Genomic DNA, 25,365 nt, shown 5'->3' with positions numbered 1-25,365 from the left:
GGTTGCCAGATTTTCACAACAAAACCCACCCAATTGCTACTCAAAACTAGCCCAATCGGATTTCAGGGGGTCCCCCACAGTAAAAATCACGTTCCAGGGGGTAAAATCCGCGTTTTTGGCAGGGTTCCCCTGGTAAAATTCGCATTCCAGTGGCTAAATATCATGTTATTTGGGGTCGCTTCAACCCGCGGACATGAAAAACAAGATGGTAGTTAGTTTACTACAACTTTCCAGCAGGGAATACCTAGTTTGTTCCAGACAAAACATAGTTACATTGATCCAACGATAGGAATGATGAGCTATTCTGTGTTCATGGTTTGTACTACAAATACTACAGCTAAACTGTGGATGTTATGATCTTTTACCAAATTTGTGGAGCCGTCTAAACCGAAACAGTCCATCAGAAAACAAACCACTTCTCCTTTACGGTCCGCTTGTGAAGTTTCCCCTTACATATCAGAACGCATCACAGCGCGAGAGATCCCATGCCATGCCGTGTGGCCATCTGCTCGGTGGAAATGTAAGCAGACACAGGTTCGTGGGAGAGGAACTCTGGGAGATTTGTGTGCTGCGCTCCTACAGGAGGTGGCATGGAAATTTGTGCGTGTTGGGTACAGTTATGCAATATAGTTCATAATTCATTTTTACACAGCAATATGGATGGTGTTTTATGCCAAACCCAAGCAGGGGAGCAGCAGTAACTGGTACGAAGTCAATCCTGGGCCTGTTGTGTAAGACTAGCATTGCTTGTTAGTAGCAAACAAACTTGTTTTACTCCTTTTGCTCTAAGATTAAAGCACCATGGATGATAACGATAACAATATAAGTCTAAAAATTCATTATAAATCTAGAGTCCACAGCACAATTATAACGATAACGGCACAAAGAAATTATATTGTGGGAATCACTTTCAGAATGGATTTTTTTTCCCAGTTGATGAACGATAAAAACATCGGGAATCCATGCGACACATTAATCGTTTCACGTCAATTCATAATCGTTGGAAGACAAAATCAAAATGAATGAAAATGAAAATCAATCAGCCTTAGTAAAACGTGTCCGAACGTTTTTATGATTCATCAACAAGTTTGCACTTCATTTTACTCAAAATTTAGGATAAAATACTAGGATTTAAAACAGGAAGGATTGTTTAGCTAAATAAAGATGGCAGAATTTTGTGTGAAGACTCAAATCGTAGAATTGATTCTTTTTGAACTGGTTCATTTGCATGAATCATTTGAACAAACTGATTCACTTTAACAAATCAAGACTTTCCAGTGCGACATATGAGAGGAGATTTTTTACACCATTTTTCACGACTTGTTCATAAACACACCTAAGCTGAAGCGTAGTCAAATTAGTAGCATCACTTCTTTCACAGTTACCATATTTTCCATAATATAAGTTATGGTTTTTATCATCTGAAACAGTGGCTTATATCCCAAAGCGACTTATATAATGCATTTAACATCAAGTACACAAAATATGCACAAAGATACATGTCTGTAGTGTTTATAATGTTTGTAAATATTTCTTTAATGTATTTTACATTATTTCTGAATTTTGACCTGGTGCAACGTATAGTCAGGTGTTAGTTTCCATAAAAAATTCGGTAGATATTCCCCAACACTGCTAAGACTAGTCAAACTAGGACAGATTTCAGCTGGTAAAGGTGGTGAGAGAGGTCACAATGGTGCTATAGATCCTTGCCAATGCTGAAAAAATAAGTTTATGGCTCGGATCCAAGGTCAGGGCTCTGAGAGGGGCCGATGGATGCTGTGAAGGAGCTTATTTACATGCAGTCCGTTGGCAACAATTGAGCGGCTAAATAAGAAGGAATTCTGTTATTTCTTCATTTACGGACTCTATCGCTACTCATTCTTCTTCTATCTAAAGTCACCCATTTCTCAGAAATGTAGTCACAACCACATGACTTACACTTGATTTATTGGCAACTGCACTGTTCGTAACTAAAATGAAGATTAATGGAGAATCTACTTCAAATTTCATGTTTAATTTAATGTATTATTTGCCATTTCTTTGTAATTATTTGTGAGATTTACTAGCATTTATAATTCGGAGTGAAAATTGTAAATCCGACACCAATTTCTTTCTTCAGTGTGGTAAAAGTGAGTAATCATGCAATCAGCTGTAAGACAGACACATTTTAAGACCAATATTAGGCAGAAACAAATGAAGACGTTCAAGTTCAACTAGGCATGTCTCTCCACTCAGGAGGAAAAAATACATTATTAAAAAACAAAAACTTTAACGAAAGCACGAAGACACCCACAGCTTTGTCGTGACTTGTGGGCAGGAAAGCTGAGGACTAAAACGACATGTGGCTCTTTCTCAATTGAGACTAAAGGCCCATTCACACCAAGAGCGATAGCTATAAAGATAACGATATAGTTAAAAAAAAATCGTTCTGAATATAAAAGAATAGCAGAGTTCACACCACAGATATAGAGGAAAGATATCGTTGGGATCACTTTCAGAACGATTTTTTCCAGCTGTTGTACGTTAAAACACTGACAGCCAATCAGAATCCATTATAATTTAAGCACATTTAAAATGGCGGATGAAGTTAAATCGCCGAAGTCCAGAAAAAGCCACCACTGTTTGACAAGTCAAAAAATGAGATCATTATGCCAGGCTAGCAAACAGTGTAACATAAAATTACCTCAGATATCCAGCGCTAGTTTTGACAACATTGTCTTGCTTCCATTGACGTTGCAGTGAAAAGGACTAGGCGTTGTTTTTATTCCACTATATTGACTTCGTCAGCTAAATTCACTGTTAGATTAGATCGATTACACTAGCTATTCACTCGAAACATAGCATGCTGAGGACATCTACTGGTTAAAGCCGTGTAAATGCAACAAGAACAGCAAAAACATGTTATACGCACTTTGAAACCACAGCGCATGAGCTTAGAATAAACAGACTGTTATCGTTCGTTGGTGTGGACGCAAATATAGTTATCATTCTTGGTGTGAACGGGCCACATGTAGTTCGGTTCTCAAAAAAAAAAAGAAGATACAGTTAGTCCTGGTTCACTTAGCGTTCACACTGTCATTTTTAACACCGAACCTAAAGATACAAAGCAAAAAAATGGCTTTTATGATGTATATTTTGCGACTGAACTTATCTAAATCAATGCTGTGTGTACGCACTTGTTGTATGTGCGTACATATGATGGTATTTTGACCAGCTGAGAACTCATGAAGAGCTTATAAAATGGAGTCGAAACAACAGCAGGAATTCCTCCATCACACACAAACGAAGATCTGGTGCAAGGAGATGCGTTTTCAACGTCTGTACTGAACTGTAATGGGGAACATCGTGACTATGACTTTTCAGGGTCGCATGTTGTGATATCATGTCCTGTTTTTGGTTCGTTTAGTCCGTGTTGAATCGCACCAGAGTTTTTTTAGAAGCGGATCGTGATCCCCCGAAAATGTGGGTCTCGCTCCACTTGTTTGGTGCGCACAAGGATTCGTATGGCACGCTTGTTCATAAGAACCACACAAACAGAGCAATCGCAACAGAGTTCATTTTAATCGAACCAAACCGCCAAATGTGAACACACCCTAAATCTGCTAAATACGTCCACAGCTAGTGCACTGGAAGATGTTTTTTACTCTCTTGGACTCAACACCGTACATTTAGTTAAAAGCCCTATTCAGACGGGACTAGTTTTCATGGAGGACGTTAGAAAAATTAGTGATTTTAATCCAGTCCGAATCTGTGTTCTTCTCACACAACGGCAAACTCAGCGACGCTCTGAGAAATCGAATCCCGTCCGAATGTTAATATCTGTGGCTGCCAATACTGTAATATATTAACGCTTCTCCTCCTCATGTGTTTTTTGATCTACCTGAGCTACCAATCTTTCGCATGCTTTCATTTCCATATGGATAGTATGCGAGGAAAAAAATAAAATTAATAGAGCAGAAACTGCCCATATTAATATCAGTGTCAGGATACTTGTCTAGATTTCTCTGCTCACTTATGTGGGTTTATTATAAACAGCCACTTCTATAAACTCATGAGACGTCTATTTCAATAGGGTTTTAATACTAAATTAAAGTTACATCAATAAGAAAATCATATACGTCATACGTGATGAACGCAAGCACAGGACGACGTCTAGAAAACACACACTCCCACCTCTGTAATAAGCTGCGTTCACGCCATGTCGTAATTAGAGTAATTTCGAGATGACGACCATGTGACGTTTTTCTCTAAGCTGGGAATTGTGCATTTCAGTGGCAACACTATCAATGCCTAAATGAATCTGCAGTGGTCAGGTGATACAAGTAGGAGCTCTAAGAATCTTCCAAGCTCTATGAGGATTTGAACACCTTCTACAAGTTGAAATCTCGTGATTACGGTAATTACGACATGGTGTGAACGCACCTATAAACACTGAGATGTTTATGATACATGACAGACGTCGGGTGATTTGAATTGTAATTCAAATATTGTTTAGAAAACTAGTCCCCGTTCGAATAGGGCTAAAGTGAAATAATTTAACAATTGCACGGGGTGTTTTACAAATGAATTTCGTCATGTGCTTTGTGATTGTGGGATTGTGAATCAGTGTCAGAGCCGGACTCTAGAGGGCGCCACTGTCAGGTGCATAAGAATGGAAACGTGTTTCCCTCCAAAGCCCATTATATTCAACCTCACCGTCTGAAACAGTAATATAATTGGTCCTTTCGGAAAATGATTTCTGATTTTATAAATAAATAAATAAAATAGTGTTTTTTTTTTAAAAAAATCAACACATTTCAGTGTAACACCAACTGTTGAACTTGAAGTTTAGAGGATGGAGCATCAAATCAGTGAATATAAAGTGGCTACATGTGGTTGTTAAATGACAGGCATTCATTTTATTTTATAAATTAAACAATTATTCATATTTAAGTAGCTCAAAAAAAAAAGAAAATAATATCCATACTGACCTGTGCAGCACTGCATCTCCGTTAGTCCATTTCAAACTAAGGAAAAACACATAAAAACGTATTATTATAATTATAATTTTGCAAAATGACTTAGTAATTTGTTTGCTTATATAAAATATATCAGTTATTGCAGTATTTGTGATATTTCACTCTACTTTATCCATGTGAAATGCATTTGAAAGCATAACATCTACATTTTTAAATAATTAAATCATGCTGTTTTTAAACATTTTGTTATTTAATTTAATGAACCATAGCCATCAATAAGCTTAATTGATCACGGCAGCAGAGATTTATTCAGTGAATTATTGATCAAAGAGGTGAAGTAATTAGTGATTATTAAATTTGCTGATCATGAAAAAATAGAAGAGGCTTCAATCAATGTGAATAAAGACATTAAATGTGAATATGTCATTCAAAGACACGAATTTTAAATTTAGCAATTCTACAAATAAAACAGACATAACGTTAGTTGGAAAAATGTAATGTATTTCTCATTAAAGCACATAAACTGAATTTATGAACAACTAAACATGAGCTTGTACAAATATAAATAAATAAGGTGCCATAACATAAAACAAGAAATACAGAAAAAAGATTTTTTTTTCCCCAGAGATCTACGAAATCCACATTTATAATATGACTGAGGATTTCCAAAAAACAGGATTTTGTAATATTATACAGAAAAATGATGATTTGTGTTCTTTTATGCATAACAATAAATTGCTTTATTATGCAAAAATGCACAGTATAGAGTGTTTTTAAAAAGAGAACATATTATTGACAGTATAAGTATATTTAAAAATAAATTCAAATATTATTGTGACCTTTAAAGCCAATGATACTTATTTTATATACTTTTTCATGACTCTAACTTCAGACGACATCTACAGTTTTGCATATGAGCTTGATAATTGTGTATTTTAATCATGTTATGCACATGGACACACACTCTCTGTCTTGTACTCTTTCTTTTGTCTCACTTTTCCGCAAAACATTTGGTGCATATCGCAAAAACACGGAAATATGCGTAAATCTATTTTGCCAATAACAATCGTTCAACAAACTTTACAAAAAATGATCTAGCAATAAATCTGTCGGCAAACACAAATGATACTGACGTTGTGGTGAAAGTTCGGACTTTGGATAAGAGAAACGAATTATGATTAAATATAATTCATTGCGGCTAATGTATATACAAATTATACATTTAAAATAGTATATATATGCAGTATATTTAAAATGTGTGTTACACTGTTAGTGTCCCAAACACATTACAGAAAACAAAGACAATTGTGACAAAAGTAATAGGATTAAAAATACTTACATGGATTAAACTAAAAATAAAACGAGATCAGTGTATCATAAAAACCGTGAAATATTAAATTATTTTGGGACTAAACTGGCTTCAATACACACGCTAATACACAACCATACACTAAAAGCTTTATAATATCTGCAATTCTGATCTTTGTGTGTTTGCTAGTTTAGTTTGAAATAAACATATTGAATATTTTTTTTAAATATATGGTTTAAAAAAATGCGAGTACACATACATGCACAAGACAATGCAAAACGCACATAGATTTTACCATAAAATTATAGATTTTATATAAAGCTAATTATAATTCAAATAAACTAACACTAAACCTTAAATGAAGCTTTCGCATTTTTAGATTAAAAAAAAAAAAAAAACATCATTTATTTAATCTATGGATCTCTTTTATCCAATTGTAAATGTAAGTAAAGCTGGTAAAAGCCAGTATTTCAGTGTCCAAAAATGTGCACAAAAAAATGCAATCAGATTTAAAAAATATTTAACTTAAAATCACAACTTCGTAAAAAAGTGTTTGTGTATGTGTGTGCGTTTTAGTAAATAAACTTGCTTGACAGAAAACTAAATTGTCTTAAAATACAGCGGCAATTATAAAAAATGTAGTCGTGGTCTGTTTAATATCGTCAGTAAAATGGATATAATTTTTGATCCATATTGTCTAGAAGTATCGATAGAGCTCGATTCACACACTGCATCAAAATGGTGGACTTGAACTTCACACACACACACACACACACACACACTGAGGCCCAAACTACTGAGGAATGAGACCCCCTCACTGCAGACACCGTGTGTGTGTGTGTGTGTGTGTGTGTGTGTGTGTGTGTGTGTGTGTGTGTGTGTGTGTGTGTGCCCGAGGGTGACCAATCGAGTTTGAAAATATTTAGAAATATCCCTAAATTAAATTCAAAGTCATGTGTTAAAGTTTTACCATAATAAATATGTATTTTTGAAGCACCTGAGGGTGAGCAGTCGAGATGCAAATATATAGAACTTTCCCAAAATTCCATTTAAAGCTGTGTGCAATTTTTTTTTTACTTTAATACATATGTATTTTTGAAGTACTTCTAACTGTGTGTGTGCATGAGGCGCTAACACACATTTCACAGTTAAAATGTTTGAAGTCTCTCTACATCCGACGAAGTGCCCTGTTCTTGATCTGGCAGCTCTTTGCCAAACACGGTGAAGTCGCAAAGTCAGCAAATTCGACGACAGGTAAAATCACACACGCACACACACACACACACACACACACACACACACTAGACCACAATCCGGGAATCCAATTGAATAATTCCACACCCCTAATGAGAGTTATAGCAGGAGTATTTGGCTGGAAGGTATAAATCTACACCACATGCATCACAACAAAACATCCAACTTCCCGTCTGATAATTATCAGGAAAAAACAAGCCTTTACAGTCCGGAATTCAATAAACCGCAACTATATAATATTAAACAAATATGATCACGATACTGAACTTATTTAGGGAATATATTTATAAAATTAACTGTCTGATTGTTTTTTTTTTTTTTTTTATTAAAACCCTTTTGCATATGGATGTATGAACTATATTTAAGATTTAAGTATGCCATATTGTCTTTAAAACATATATAAAAACATATATATATATATATATATATAAAAAAAAATCCTTCCGAGCAGTGCTAGCTATTAAATGAATCATAAATGTGTTAAAGCATAATTATCAGTATTATATCATAATTTTGTTGATTTTTAAATGCATTGTGCTAAATTTTTACTTTAATAGAGCGAACCACGTGTGCATTTCGTAAGTTTAAATATTTTTTGGTTAAAAAAGCACCTAAAAAACAAATCGCTGTATGCAATGGCAATTAAAAATAAATACATTATAAAAAAGATTGCATGTAATAAATAAAATCACAGTACAGCTGATCAAAGGCCCAGGACTATAATTCAATAGAGGCCAAATACAAAGACTGAAGCCAGGCCTCTTGCTACCGATTATAATTTAGAAGAAAAAAAAAACATTTTGACCCAAATATAAATATTGATGAATACCTCTTTCGCTGTGTTGTATTTAATAAAACAAGACCGCTACGTACAAATGTTTCGTAACACAGTAAAGTATCATTTCAACATGGTTGAAGAGTATCAGCATAAGTATACTCATAAATTTCAATGCATCCGAATGAGTAAATGTAATACATTTCGGATAGATTTTAATGCATTTACAGACATTTCGGAATAGTATCAAATTGAGTGATACTTCATAAATCTGAATTACAAACATTTTCTTCACTGGTGTCCTTTGCATTAGACCCAAATCAGTGTGTTTTCGAAATGCATGTCTGTGCATCGGAGAAGGAAAAAAGCACACACACACACACACACACACACACACATTCGCACACACGCACACTGCTGTGACTTACACACATCTGCGAGGACGTCAGCGTCCGGAGGCAGTGCTTTCCGCAGGCCTCTTTTTCTTTAGATGTCTTGCTGCAGAGAGAAAAAGCAAGCCGTCCCGTTCCGCTATCCCGGTCTCGAATTCCAGTCCACCCTCTCAGCGCAGGGATCTGGTTAGGCTCGCCGGCTGCTCGGCTGGGCCTCTGGAACAATAGGAGGCCTCCGGGGCGTCTGGGAGGCGTGTGTGAACCCCGTCTGCGGACCGGAGCGCGTCTCGCTGAATGGTGCGTGTTAGCAAACACACAATTAGCGTGTCTGCCGCATGCAAATGGTCCCGTGGTTTCCACGGCACATGCGATCAGCTCTCGGAGGCCCGAGGAGTGTTGAACGCCCCCCCACCTCCTCCTTCACGATCCTCTTTTTCTACATCTTCCCCTCCCCTCGCGACCATCCTTCACTTTTTTTTCTGCGATAGTTGCATGCCGTTTTCCTTACACTCCCAACAACGTGCAGATCACCGATTTTCGGTCGCCTTTTGTGAGCAACTGGCACCTGTCCCAGAACGGAGCCGCTTCACTCCAGAATTCCGGATCAGGAACGGGTAAGTTGCAGGTCAGTACTTCCAAAATGGGTTTTCGCTGCTCCGAAGGGCCTGCCGCTGCTCTGGTGTGGGCTGCGGGTCGAGGTGGATTCGCCTGCTCGATAAAATCGGAGAAGAAATGTGTCAAAATAGGCACTCTGAGAACCAAACCTGGCTAAAAATCTGCAATCAGGTGCATGGAAAAGCTCAGGAACGTGCTGGAAAGCGGGAGTGTGTTGGCAGGTTTGTGGAGGAGCCTCTGTCGCGCTCTAGTCAGAAGGCCCTCATGGCAAAAAAAAAAGGGTTTTTCTTTCCCCTTTTTTCCCCTCTTGCACTCTCTAAAAACTCCTTTCCACCTTGCGTACAGCACAAAGACAGCGGGGCTCGAGGAACCCGTACGGAAAGCGAAAGAACGGTGGAGAGGGAAAGAGATATGAAACTGGAGACGTAGAGGGGTGAAACTCCTCATCAGACGTCCCACATGGCCTTGCACTTGAGAGGGAGGGAGAGAGAGAGAGAGAGAGAGAGAGAGAGACAAATAAAGAGAGAGAGAAGTGGGAGGGCGGAAAAACAGCAAGTCCAGAGCGGGAGGAGAAAGACGGAGAGAGAGAGAGAGAGAGGGAGTGTGACATAGATACTCCTCCCCCAGTGCGCAGACTCAGTGTGTTTTCTCACACACACACACACACACACACACACACGGATAATCCCAGCAGAAAGAAAGAAAGAAAGGAGTGGAAATACAGCAGAAGAACACAGCAAAAAAGTATTTGAAACTTTGAATTCCACACTGTTTCTGAACATAAAAAACAGCTGGCTTATTTTTAGGTCATCTTTCCCGCAAACATTCATTTGGTTGCTTTAAAGGTTTGCTTTAATAGTTCACTTTAACATGAAGATCAAAAATGTTGAACACTAATTATAGATCTCTGAATAACGTTTACACAGCAATTCCTAAAAGGAAAAAAACACCATGAAGTATAATAGTACATGCCATATCGACGTTTTTCATGTGTGTCCGAACACAATGCACCCATTTTGAATAAAGATTTTCATTGAATAACAGCTTAAACTTTGGTGTATTCCTCAAATGAAGCATCATATGACTTAAGACGACATGGAATATAGTGCATGAGTTATACGGACTACTGTTGTGATACGACGGAAATGATGTACGAAAAAGAGCTGTTCGGTGGCGATAGCCTAGTGGGTAGCGCTGACATATAGCGCCATTGCGCTTTAGGCCACCCGAATTTGAGTCCGAAAAAGAGCTAAGTAAAAAACAACAGGTTTGGTCGGTGCGGATAGCCTAGTGGGCAGCGCTGACATATAGCGCCATTGTGATTCAGGCGACTCGAGTTCGAGTCTAAAGTATAAAAGTAATTATAAGTAAGTATAAAAGTTCACATGTGTGTCCAAACACAATGCACAATGCCCATTTTGAATAAAGATTATTCATTGAATAACAGCTTAAACTTTGGTGTATTCCTCAAATAAAGGACAACTTGGAATATAGTGCACGAGTCATATGGACTATTGTTGTGATACGACGGAAAAGATGTACGAAAAAGGGCTGCGTAAAAAAAAAAAGTTTGGTCAGTGCCGATAGCCTAGTGGGCAGCGCCGACATATAGTGTCATTGCGCTTCAGGCGACCCGAGTTTGAGTCTGAAAAAGAGCTGTGTAAAAAAACAACAGGTTTGGCATATAGCGCCGTTGCGCTTCGGGGGACCAGAGTCCCGGACCTTTTCTTGATACCGTCCCCCCCTCTCTCTCCAGCTTCACTTCCTGTCTACTTACTGTCCTATCATAATAAAGGCAAAAATGCCAAAAAAAAAAAAACAGGTTTGGAACAACAGGGTGAGTAAATAATGACAGATTTTTAGATTTTTGTGTGAACTCTTCCTTTAACCAGCAAGTCTTTTTGACTTTGAGGATAATAAACTGTTGTGATATGATGGAAATGATGTACGAAAAAGAGCCGAGTAAAAAACAACAGGTTTGGTTAGAGCCGATAGCCTCGTGGGCAGCGCTGACATATAGTGCCGTTGCGCTTCGGGGGACCAGAGATCGAGTCCTGGACCTTTCCCGATCCCACCCCCCCTCTCTCCAACTTCACTTCCTGTCTGCTTACTGTCCTATCATAATAACGGCAAAAACGCCAAAAAAACAACAGGTTTGGAATGACATGGTGAGTAAATAATGACAGATTGTAGATTTTTGTGTGAACTCTTCCTCTAACCAGGAAGTCTTTTCGACTTTAAGGATAATAAACTCTCCTAAAACTTGTCTACTAACCACGTCCAACAGTGGACTTACATTGTCTTTTCCACATCACAAATGACCATTCTGTGGTGGAAATGACATTTTAAACATTTTTATTGGAATCTTAATTTCATAACTAGCATTTTATGCATCTTAAATACACACAAATAATGTTTTCCCACTTTGCATATTTAAAAAAAAATGACTGGAAATGATGCACAATAGAAATATTCTGCTAACAAATGATATTTACCTTGATTTTTATCTTGAAGTCTTCATTTGACATTGCAGTCTCCTTGATAAACAAGTATACTAACCTCAAATAAAACTTATTAGGGACAAAAGGTGGAAATTACACCACAAAGTGTAAAAAAAAAAATCATATAAATAATTTTCACATTATAAATACTGAAATAGTCAATGCTCTTTTCACTTTTTGTTTAGATCATTATAGTTTTAAAAATGCATTTTCATAGTTTTGGATGTTTGGGACTAGAACAAAGCAAAAATAAGACAATTTCATATCAGAAATACAAAACTAAAGTCTGTTAGATGATACAAATCAGCCACTGGTTTATTCAAGTGCCTGTACTTGAAGAAACACCCACATTCAACCAATCAGAGTCTCTACACTGGATTTAGCAACAACTCTGACCTTCCAGCCAATGAGAAAGCGGGAGAACGAACAGACTCCACCCCCCACGATACAGCTCTCCTCATGTGCCCTTTCTCTCTCTCTCCCTACTCCTCGTTCATCTGTCCATCTGCCCCGTTCTCTTAAATCCCTCCCTTGCGGTGACCGAACAAGGCTGGGAAAGAAAACGGCAAAAACATTAGATGTTCATTCAAACACACCCTCATCTCAGGGAAGTGTCGCTATCCTTTCCCTTCATTTCTTCCCAGTGCCTGACATTGAGGTGCTTTTGTAATAAATTAAAAGGAAAGGACAGAGCAAAAACTTTCTGTTTGCTCTGGCGCTCGCTCCCGAAACCCCTTGAGGCCGGACTCGCTGTACAAACTTTTTTTTCCCCTCCCGACTGCAGCTTTCTCTCTCTCTCTCCCCTCGCTCTTCCTCTCGGTGGCTAGACTAATGAGAGCGCAGAAAGAGAGAAAGCCTGCGAACTGTGAAAATCTCTTGCGGACTTACTCAACACTTCTCTTTGCAGTTTCTCTGGGGACTGAGGGAAGATTGTGACACTTCAGAAGGTGGGGCTACTTTCTTAACCAGCGTCTTTCTGTGTCTGAAAGTGTGAATGCTGCGCTCGGACTGATCTAACATGGCCGATGCACGAGGGCGCACCCATTCCCTTCGGCACTGGCTCATGTCTGTCCTCGCACACTAACACACCGATGCTCGTCGCAGGCCAATGCAGAGTTAATGCGTTCGGAGTTAAAAAAAAAAAAAAAGAAGCATAGTTTGTGCGGCCTGTTGGACGATTTTACGCCGTTAGTTAGGGACCCCGCCGTTTTCCTCCCACGTCACATCTCGCCACGGCTTCTGACCAATTGGCGGCCTCGTTTCTGGGAGGCAGATAAAAACGTACACGCTTGTGTTTCATTTCTAAGTTCAGATAGCAGATTGCATCCCCAAAGACACAGCTTTATCTTTTCTTGTTTAGCAAGAAAACTCTCCGTTTAGTAGCTTTTTTATGCTGTTTGCAGTACTGCAGTGGTTTTGCACGGTGACCGCGGCCCGATTTCAAGCATTTGCTTACAGGTTACTGGCCAAATATTAACAACCTGAGCTTCAACACCGCCTTTATGTCTAAACACGTCTCCCATTAGCAGTGACAAAACAGAGCGTTTCTGAAATACATCAAATCCCAAAGTGGTAAGGTTGCAATCATTCACAATTATTGAAATGCTAACGGAGGAAACTGGTGCAAGAGAAAATGTGTGAAAGAAGCTACACTCGAATCCCATTTGTCTGATTATACAGTGAATTTGAATAAATGGCGTCATACTAGAACATGAGGACTGTTGAAAACATAATGCTAACGTTAATATGATGCCGTGCAAACACTCACACAAATATATTTCACCTCTCTGAGGCCACGTACAGCACAAAATGGCGGCTGCCACCATCTCGTAGATGTCGACTGTCTTATATATGATGCATTTTTGACCGTTTTTGTCAGAAACACAAGTACAGAGCACAATAAAGATTGCATTGTGAAAAACACGTTTTGCTTAATTGTGTGTATTTTTTTTTTCCAAAAGAGTAAGTGATGTTGCAATGCACATTTTTCCTTTTTTCCTTCACAGAAAAATAAATGCATGGATGAAACAAATATTTCAATGTTTTCTCATTTCATTTTTTGCAATTGTTATTCGTTTTAATAATTCAATAACTGCATTAAAATCACAATTAAAATGCATAATTTGCATTAAAATGAATAACGTGCATTAAAATCACATTTGAAATGTATAACAATTGCATTAAAATCACTATTAAATTGCATAATAATTGCATTAAAATCATGTTAAAATAAAATGCATTTGTTGCCTTAAAACGAACAGCTTGTTTTATTCATTTTAATGCAATGGAATGCAATGCAATTTTCTTTCTCTAGAAAGGGAAGCTATATTTGGACAATTCTCCAATGGATCCTTGTCCTTGCAAATTCATCAGATGCTTCAGACTTTAACTAGACATTGCAAACGAAATAAAATGCCAACTAGCACAAATGTTTTGCTGCACATTTTAGTCAGCACTGCATTCTTTGACATCGTGATGTTGGCCAGGCGTTAGGCCGCGTTAGCATGGGTAAGTACTCTGGACGAGGCCAGAAAGCGCGAGGTAGTGTGACGCTCCTCGCTGGATTCACACACACTCACACACACAGTGTTTGTTGCAACAGGAAATGCTGGACAAATGAAAGGCAGCAAGAAAACAGCCGACAGCAGGAGCTTTGAGAGCCGAGAACTGAGATTCTCTTTCATGCTTGGAAAGATGTATACTAAGAGTTTCAAGGTAATTATTCTTAAAAATAGCTTTCTACTAGTTAAGTTAAACTCTTAAAATGTGTTCAAACATGCAAATTGCACACAATTAAATTTGAATATGCTTCTCCAAAAAATTTCGACTACATTTAAACAACGTCGCACATCCGTCTCAGGCCGCGGCGCACAAATAAACTCCTTTCCCGACTTCACACAAAAAAGGCGGCATAGGCCGTTTGAGGTGGTCTGACCTCTGACCTCCACGCGTGCCTAAAGGACTGCTTCATTGACTCCCCACTGGCTCAGACAAAAAGGTCACGACCCCTGGGTCAAAAGCGTTACTCAAGGGGCTGTTCAAGCTCAATTGAGAGGGTGCGACATTTGTTTGCTTTGACAAGGTAAAGATTACGCTCACATTAAGTGTTGTCGACAAGCGGGTCAGCCCCTTGGGAATGACCTCTGGGACCTCAGACAGCTCCTCTTATTAACTGTTGCTGACCCTTGACCTCTGGCATCATCCGAGCGACACCAGGTTCTCGCGCTCGCAAACGCGTCTCGCCCCGTGGCACCTGATCTGAAACAGATATCAATAACGCACAGGTTAGCATCCTTCATATTAGTTGGTTTTAAATTAAATATTGAAATAAAAAAGGTTGGAATTCATTTAAATATATTTAACAACCTCATTAATATATATTATATGCAAAATATTTTGGGTACATCAAATACATTTGAAAGAAAAGCGATACAAGACTTCTTTCAGAGAATGTGAAAACTGCTTTAAAAAAAATTTAAATTAAATGAAGCATTTGAAAGAACATTTGGGCAAACTTTACACAACTTATAAAAGTATTTTTAATGCATTAATTATAATGTATGATCTCATGAATAATTTTAACCACAGTTATAATGCATTATAATATTTATATCACACCTTTAGAAAGTATAACACATTAAAATACACGACAAACAGCCAGTTTCAGATGTAACAAGGAATCTGCAAATATTATAATGCAATTTAACTTTGGTTACAATTATTTTTTAAAAAGATATAATGCCTTATAATGTACATTATGAATGCCTTTATAATGCATTATGCATAAAGGCTTTAAGTGAAGTGTTACAGAAGTTTGTAGTGCCGATAATTAAGTTGATCAATTATGTAATATAAATGATTACTCAAACCATTTTTTTACCCGGATTTGACGCAATATTTATAGTATACAATGTAAAAAAATAATTGTTGGTTTAACTTAAAAAAGTAAGTTACCTGGCTGCCTTAAAATATTGAGTTCACTGAAATTAAAAATGTCATTTAAGTTAATGCAATGAAGGCGTTTACTCAACAGAAACGCAAAATATTATGTTATTTGAACTACATTAATTATCTAAGTTGATTTGACAAAAGAAAAAATGTTATAACAAATCATGAAAATAATGTTTTAAACTGTAAGTGTATTTAAAAACTTGAGTAGAATTAGCAAAGATTTATTTTTCCCCATTAAAATTTTGTGCCAACCCCTTAAAAATGAAATATATTTATGAATTATGCATGTAGTATGTCTAAAACAAAAATATTGTGAGGAGAAATTATATAGCATCAAGATTTGCAAACTAGATTTGTGTGTGTGTGTGTGTGTGTGTGTGTGTATGTGTGTGTGACAAGAACAAGAGAAAGTGAAGGAAACATAATAAAATTCATATAGTTTTTCTCACTAAATCACTGATATTTAACTTTACTAACAACACACATTAATCATTTAAAAAAATTATTTTTCAATAAACATTTCTCAATATATGTATATAAAAACAGTTAATTAGACATTAAAAACACCTTTTAAGCATTTAAATTGCGTGCAAATGTAGATACACTAAATTGGCCAAATATTATTTTTAGATAAATTATTAAATATATATATATATAAACTCAATCAGAGGATTGAATGTCTGTTGTCACAGACTGGCTACATGTTTTTAGTATATAATATTTGATATTCAGTGAACCAAATACCACAATATTTACTATTAATAACCCATTTTAAATAAAATTATCTTATAAAGGTGTATGAAAATATAAATATAACACACATTCAGTACAATTCAAACACCAGTGTAAAGACACTTCTTTACCTGTGATATTCACTATCATACAATTCTTGCACACAATATAAATCATAAATACACACAATATCACTTCTTATGATTTCACATTTTTCCCTAATTGTAAAATGACCAGCAAGCACATAAAAGCACACTGTCTTCTCCCATAATCTTCTCCAAAATTAATATGCGCACACTGAATGATGAATATGAGCTAGGCTGGTAAAAATTGCGTATGTTAAATACAAATTAATTTAACAAAAATCTCAGCTTTCCTTCATTAACAAGAACAAAGTTTGTCAAAACTAACCGATGGCTTTTCTCAAATGTAGATTCACTGTAAATGACACGAGCAAACCTAAATTGATAGTTTTATACAATTCAAATGGCTTTTTAAACGACATTTTTGTTTGTTCATTTTAATGCACATCTTAAAATGAGGCATGTTGAATGAGGTCTTCAGTTTAAATGTAGCTATTGAGAGCTGTCAATCAAACAATCACTCAACTCACCCGCTGAAGATGCTCATCAAGTCCACAAAATATCTTCAAATCCACGCGCTCGTTTTCAGGTCTGTTCTTGCGGTCTTTGACAGTCCTGTGAAGTGATTCTGTGTCCTTCTGTTTGGGCCGAAGCTGGCACGGGACGTGACCTGGCGCACAGCGAACGAAATAAAAAGAGAGAGGGAGAGAGAGGAAGAAAGTCTGCTTAGAAAAGAAAACCCCTATCCTCCAGGTGCAAATTACATTGAACCTGAGTGGATTGAATAAGCATGAAATTTTGCGGCAAATTTACTTGTGAAAAACAGCGTGCAACTTCTGAACTGCGGGGACAATAAAACGCACGGCAAAGCAGGTAGACATCTGACTCGTGCGCTTATAAAGTGCGTTAAATACTGTGGCGTTCGGACCAGGACCTGCCACGTCAGCAATGTGCTTTTGGACAGGGCATCATGGGAGTTCCTCCGGTCGGACCCGACACGCCCTTCACGCGCCAGACATCAGCAAATAAAACAGTCTGTTTGTCTTCTCTGGTGTTTCTCTGATTGCACATAAACACATTAAAACGCACTTCTGCATGTTGATTTCTGATTCCAACATTACGAGCAACAAACGTCAGTTTTTCGTGACTTATCGGAGGTCACAATTTTTTTGCTGCATAACACCGAAAGCAAACATCATTAACGTTAACCGAGCTCTAATTTGTACTACATCATCATCTATGATTGTGAAATACATTTGAAAGCCATTTAAAAGAGCTTGAGCTGATGTGATTGCTTGGGTAAACAATTGTGAACCTCTTAAAGTGCAACTAAGACCATCTGCATGCAATTCTGTCGGTATCATGGTTGAAATTCAATCCGAAATTTCAGTCACATTCATACACTCTTAAAACCTAATGCTCAAAATAATTAATTCGTTTGAGTAGGGCAAACTCAAATTAAATAAATAGTTATTTAAATTAACTTTTATAAGTATTTAGAACTGCATTTGTCTTTTGAGTTCACAAAACTCACACATTTTAAGTAATCTGAATTGTTTAATTGTTTTGAGTTTAATGAACTTGTTTCTAACTTAAATTGACTTGAAACTGGGCTGGGATTTCAATTTCCCAGCATGCTTTGACGTGACACTTGAAAGGGAGAGTAAATGTTAAATTAAGAGCAAAGTTCTATTTGGAATCTTAGAGTTCCGTCAGGCGCTTCATATATGGAACCCCATCATGGGATCATTTTATGGATTTAGTTTTAATTAATTTTAATTCATTCTTAATTTTATGAATTAAACATCTTGTAAACATACTTTATCACTTGAAAAAATGTAAATAACCCCTAAAACCTTAAAGTATTATGTAATTATTTAAGATGTTTCTCCTTATATATTGTTCTTTAAGAATCCTAGAGTTCTTTATAGAACCTTTTTTTTTTTATAAGAGAGTATAATATAACTGGTAACACTTTATTTTAAGGTGACGCAGTTACATGTTACTGCATGTACTTACTATGTAATAACAGTAAATTATGCATAATTAAACCAAACCCTAACCCTAACCGTAACTATATAGTAAGTACATGTAATTAATTAATATTACTCAGTACTTATTTGAGAAAGTACAATGTAACTACGTCACCTTAAAATAAAGGGCACCCATATAACTTGGCAATATAAATGCAATAATCCTTCATGATCGTACATCCAGTAACATCCAAAAATATGTCATTGCATTATAAGAAAACATCTTTTCTTTTTCACCTCTTCATCATTTTCTCAGTTTGAACGTCTTTGAATCAGCTGGTGTTTTAGTGGATGTGTGATTCAGTTCTCCTCGGACATGTTCAACAAACATAACACTGATTGTCTTCATTTTCAGCACTAGATCTATAGGTTTAGCAGCTCAAACCTGTCAAATGATTTGCTTTAAAAGTGCGCTTGTGCATCTTTCTTTACAATAAATGACATAAAATATGTAATGCAATGATTTATTTGTGTCCAAATACATTTTGGGTGAATGTAGGTGTAAGACACAAAACTGAGGTTCAACAGCAAAATTCAAATGTCTCCGATCATAAAATAATATTTATACTTTCTTCATTTAGCAGGACTGTATTTAGCAATAATCATCACACTTTTTGTAGACTTTGAGTTATTGCTTTCCTTTGAAAAGATTGTTTTTTTTGTTTTTTTTACCAGATTTGACAGCTAATAAATTGCAACAAAATTTATATAATATTCTTGTCCAAACCCTTCAATCATATTACATTCTTAAATATAAAATTGAGCCTTAAAAACTGAATTTATTAAACTAAAACCCACATCTAGCACTGCTTTTAAAAAGATATACAAGTAAAAATTATTTACTTATATATTTACAATATTTGTTACAATATTTTTTTGTATGGTTCAAGACAATATATATTTTTTAATTAAAAAGCCACAACGATCACAAATATACTGTACTCAGATATCATCAAGTACATAAAGTCATTTAAAAAATAATTTACTTCACTAAAACTCAAACCTATTTTTTCCCTCTATATTTCGAGTTTACAATAAAGCAGCAATTTTAAAAATTCAGTTTAATTTTTAGTAATTTTATTATGTGCTTTAGTCATTTTTTATTTTATTTTTTTGGTGGGTTTTATGTCTCTAATTAGCTTTAATTTATTTTTATGTTTTATTTATGTGTTTAAACTTGATCTTATTTTAGCTATAAGCCATGCAACATTTCTCATTTTCATTAAGTTTTTAATCTAATATTATTATTTTTTTATTTCAGCTTAATTTCATTTAACAAAAAATTTTGTTAACGATGATCAGTTTAACGATAACGACAACAACATAAAGCTGATGATCACAAATATATCATACTCCGATATCATCAAGTATCTAAATATAATAATAAAAAATAAAAAAAAAACACTATTTTAATTAAACATAATCTCTCTATATTTTGTGTCTACAATAAGGCAGCCATTTTCAAAGCCAACTTTTTTCTGTTTGAAATAATTGTTTGACATCTAAATCCCGAGCTCGGCACATTCAGCTCAAGAGAAGGTCACCTGACTTTCCCTTGTGAACGTAACGATCGATACGATCTGTCTGAGTGTCCGGCTGCGGTTAAAACAGCGCGCTCACCTAATGAGACACCGACAGAAAGAGACGCGGTTCACGGGGGGCTTTTCGCTAATAATCCCCACCCCCAACTTTTTCTTTTTCAATAGGTAGAGCTGTCTGTCTCTTGGGTCTAGACTGAGGGGGGCTGGTGGACTCTGGAAGGTCACGTGTGCCAAGCCCATGACAAAAGCCTCTTTTATGTAGAGCGTATGCAGATAGAGCTGCTGCTTTTGTGCACCGACCCCAAGCCTGGAGGAGGGATGGGGCGAGAGAGAGAGAGAGAGAGAGAGAGATTGGTGTGAAAACACAGCAAACACTCGCATGTTCCAACCTGGTTTGTGACAATGATTTAATGTCTTTTAAAGACCCCATAACAATCAAAACCAGAGTTTTGTGGCTTTTAGTCCATGTCAGCACTCATCTGGTTTTACATCATGTTTTTGCACACTGATTTTACATAAAATGGCAACCAAAACAAAAACGTCCTTTAAATGTTCTTAAACAATGACATTTTTGTAGAACCATCAATATGCAAATTGATTAGCATGAGTCGCTTTCTTAATAGTACGTGTTAATGGTCTAAAGGCCCGTTCAAGGATGATAACTATTATAAAAAATAACTATAAATAATTGTTAATTGTTCTGAAGTCTACACCACAACTGTGTTATTTTAGTACTACTATTATAGTTTATATATATATAATTTTTATTTTTATATCTTTATTTTTCGTTTTAATTTAATTGAATTTTTAGTAATTTTATTATGTGATTTTGTCATTTTTATTTGTTTTTTGGGGATTTTATATTTCTATTTCTATTTAGCTTTCATTTATTTATGTCAGTTTTATTTTTATTTATTTCCAGTAATTTTAATGCTTCAATTTAAACATATTATGCATTATTATTATTATAATATATATTATAATTGTAGCTTATATATATTATATATATATGCTTGCTTATTAATATCAAACTTATTATTTAGTTGACCATGGCAACATTTCTAATTTTCATGAAGTTTTTATTTTAATATTTATATTTCACTTCAGCTTTATTTCATTTAACAAAATGTTTTTAATAGTTTTAGTTTATGACGATCTTCCTGAACTGCCAACTATAACGATAACGACAGAGGAATAATATCATTGGAATCACTTTAAGAACAATTTTTTTTTTCCAGATGATGAACAATAAAATTGTTGACAGCCAATCAGAATCCATCAGAGCATTTAAAGTGGCAGCGCACTCATTATAAACAACGTTAGCGTGTTTTGTTGTGATGCTAATATAGTTATTGTTCTTGGTGTGAACATGCATTTATTGTGATCAGTTCATCAGTGCACATTAAAAACAATGAAGAAAAAAATTCTAATCTTTCATCAAAATATAACTTACTTCGCCTGAAGCAACTTTCTATTTCAGCTGACATCATCAATCGCTCTTGTTTTTCCAAACACATTCATATAAAAGACACACACACACACACACACACACACACACTAGGCATGTGACGGTATCAAATTTTCATGTTGCGATTAATTGCTGAAGTTTTTATCACGGTACTGAAATAAGTTGCAAAAAAAGTGTTGTCATACTATAACAGGTTTAAGAACTCTTTTTGTAATAACAAAAAAAAACTTTGAATGTTTAAATACAATAATACAATACACAAAAAATATATTAAGTAAAATTTTCAAACAGATTAAAGTGCAAAAGAATTAGGCTAAAAAGAACAACAGGTAACACTTTACAATAAGGTCTCATTATTTAATGCATTAACTAAGATTGAGCAATAGCTACATTTGTGACAGAAAGTATTATTTTTTTGTTAATGTTAGTTAAGAAATTCAACTGATCATTGTTAGTTTTATCTCAGGTCCATTAAATAAGTTCTTTTGATTTTAGTAATGTTATTAAACAGTAACTAAGAAATTAACATTAACTAAGAATAATTAATGCTTTATAAGTAGTTTTCATTGTCAGTTTGGTAATAATGAATTAACATGTTAACTAATGAAGCCATATGTCTCGGAGTTTTACTGAACAATAACAAATAATCAGAACATTTCTAATCATTAGGGCATGATGTAGTCCAGATTAAGATATAAAAATGTTTAAGTTTGAAAATAAATAGCCTATTAAGTCTTTAAGTATTAAGTATTTGGTGCTGTGATGAACAACATTGAGATTACAAAAAATGAATGGCTGTTTGAAGCGTTTAAAAACTTCACTAATGCAGCTGCTTTGTTTGCGGGGCTTCCGGGGTAACCGCTGCATTTCTGCTGTTCCATCAGCGCCCTCTGCTGTCAGAGAGTGAACGTGCACTTTCATTCAGCGCGTCTCCTTCACTCGTTCCGCCATGTGCTTCTCGTGCATGTTGGGCTTGTTTACATCTGAGCGCGTGTTCTTTTGACGCAGAATACAGCGGTGTTGTGCATTTGAAACGGTTGATGGGGAAAGTATTCTTAAATGCATTATAAAAATTTTAATAATTGGTAATAAATTATTATTTACGGTATTTTGAAATGCCCACGATAACAATATCGTGCATATTTATTATCGCGATATATCGCATTACCGAAGTCTAATGCACACACACACACACACACACCATTCATACATGCATACACAGACACACACAGACACACTTGCATGTGGACACACACACACACACGGGATTTCATACATGTGCACACACACACGGGCTTGCTCACACACACACATGCGCACACACGCTTGCACATATGCACACACACTCACTACACGCTTGCGCACACACACACACAAGCACACACACACGCTTGCTCACACACACATGTGCACACACGCTTGCACATATGCACACACACTCACTACACGCTTGCGCACACACACACACAAGCACACACACACGCTTGCACAAACACATAACATTCATACACGCATACACAGCCACACACGTACACGCTTGCATGTGCACACACACACAGAGGATTTTATACATGCACACACACATGCGAACACATGGGCTTGCCTTGCACACACAGACACTTGCACACACACGCTTGCACATATGCGCACACACTACACGCTTGCGCGCACACACACACACACACATAAAATTCATATACACACATACACAGACACACAAACGCACACAGACACACGAACACGCACACATAGGCTTTCATACGCACACACAAACACGCTTACACACATGCACATGCACACACTTTGACACGCTTGCACACACACACACACACACACACACACACACACAGGCTTGAACATACAAACACACAGATACACACGCACACACACAGGCTTGCAAAAACATGCTTGCACAAGCACTTTTGCACACACACACACACACACGCTTGCACAAGGCTCATACTTATGAAAAGTGTGTTTCTTTACTATAAATGCAGATTGCTTTGACATTTTATTATATAATGCAATGACATTCAGAGCCCAAAAATGCCTGTAAAAACACTTAATGTCAGAATGTGATTGCATTAGATGAAAAACATCAAACTAACAGATTTCTGGAGCCTCAACATCTCAACAGCTGGTGTTCTGGTGATTTTAAACGGATGTATGAAGTGTGCTTCATTCTTTCAGCTTTTCAGGCCGGACAAACTTCTTTTTGTCAAATGTTTTGCTCGTAAAGTGTGCTTATGCATCTTTCTTTACAAGAAATACAGCTTGCTTTGGTATTTTACTATATAATGCAGTGACATTCAGTCATTCTTATGTCTAAACACTCACAGAATAATAAAAAATGAGAAACAAGAGCGAAAGATCTGCTCTTGACATGCGGCTGCAGTGAATGCAAATGACCCGAACTCACTCGCACAAGCCCTAAACGCTCTTCAAAAGAGACGGCACAGAAATCACACAGCCAAAACTGTCCCGAAACCACACAAACGACTGTACGAGTGCCTCAACAATCCACAAAAACATACCTTTCATTTTTAGAGAATGCCTATTTACACAATCAACTTATAAAGGATAAAATCAAGATGCATCAAACAGCTTGTAAATATGTCACATTATGGGAATAAAATGGGCTTTGATTGCTTGAATTTAATAGTATTTTAATTGGTTCGAAAATGTGTTTATATACTGAAATTATATATATATATATATATATATATACACACACAGAGAGAGAATTTTCACACATATTTATAATGATTAGACTGGCATTATAAAATCTATTAATATTATATTTATAAATTAATTATATATTAATTAAATAAATTCCTTTATAAAGTTATTTATATCATAATAATATATTATAATATAAATTAATTAATATAAATGTTTTATTAATTTTTAAATAAATTTATACATTTAATAATTAATTTTTTAAAACTAAATTTATAAAAAATATATATATTTTAATGTGCTTTTTTCATACCATGTCTTCAGACTAGTTTCACAATTGTTCCTTGTGAAAAAAATATGCTTCAATAGTGTGTCTTAATTTTAATTATTCCTGATGAACTGCAAGTTCATTTATTTTTATATGCATGCCGGCTGATGAAGTTGAAACAGTTTGACATCATCTGGGATGAAACGCTGAAGATTTGAGCGTTCATTAAACAGCTTTAACGCTGCCCAACAGACTAAAAAACGGATGTGAAATGCGTCTCATTGTCCACTGGAGTTCGTTGACAGTCGTCCAGCGTAACCAAGTATTTCAGGTCACTTCGCAGGCAGTTTGTCAGACAGCCAAAAGTCCCAGAATGCCTGGCGAAAGCCCAGCCTTGTTCAGCTCGGAGAGTTAACTGTTGCGACACAAGACAGACTTTTTTCCCTCTCTCTTTTCCTCCTGTCATCGGTTAGCCTTCTGTTTGTCTTTCTAAACAACCGTTTTTCCTTTTGTTTGGGGAATCTGAGCTGCTCAGCTCCACATACGACATGTTCGTTCGGCTCTAACGCTAAAACACCGTCAGTTAAACATACAGCTGATCATTTAATCACTTCTGAAACACATTTGGAGATGTTTTAAGTGGCCTCTTAAAGGAACAGTTCACACAAAAATGTTATTTCTTGTTTGGAAAGTTTATAGTGACCACAGCTTTAATAAGGATTGAAAAAACTACAGTAAAATGATCAAAAGTACTCTAAATAGCTTGTGCATTTATATCTGAAGTCTTCTCAAGTCATTTGACAGCT

The 25,365-nt window shown here is 36.0% G+C and overlaps 1 long non-coding RNA gene across 3 annotated transcripts in view; it reads right to left on the bottom strand.

Annotated features, from left to right (window-relative positions):
* The window catches only part of LOC127507559 (uncharacterized), a 51,668-nt gene that overhangs the window by 9,659 nt on the left and 16,644 nt on the right, over positions 1-25,365 (bottom strand). The window contains exons 1-5 of one of the 3 annotated variants that reach the window (XR_007928381.1): positions 17,384-17,562; positions 17,101-17,240; positions 14,904-15,062; positions 8,725-9,396; positions 4,971-5,006 (exon numbers count right to left, since the gene is read on the bottom strand). This is a non-coding gene — a long non-coding RNA (uncharacterized LOC127507559). Of the gene's footprint in view, positions 1-4,970; positions 5,007-8,724; positions 9,397-14,903; positions 15,063-17,100; positions 17,241-17,383; positions 17,563-25,365 lie in introns of those variants that run through there. The other 2 variants (XR_007928379.1, XR_007928380.1) reach the window with 2 other exon arrangements.

The sequence above is a fragment of the Ctenopharyngodon idella genome, chromosome 24 (genome assembly GCF_019924925.1).
Source record: "Ctenopharyngodon idella isolate HZGC_01 chromosome 24, HZGC01, whole genome shotgun sequence".
Taxonomy (NCBI): domain Eukaryota; kingdom Metazoa; phylum Chordata; class Actinopteri; order Cypriniformes; family Xenocyprididae; genus Ctenopharyngodon; species Ctenopharyngodon idella.
This window is presented reverse-complemented; position numbering and strand designations above follow the sequence as displayed.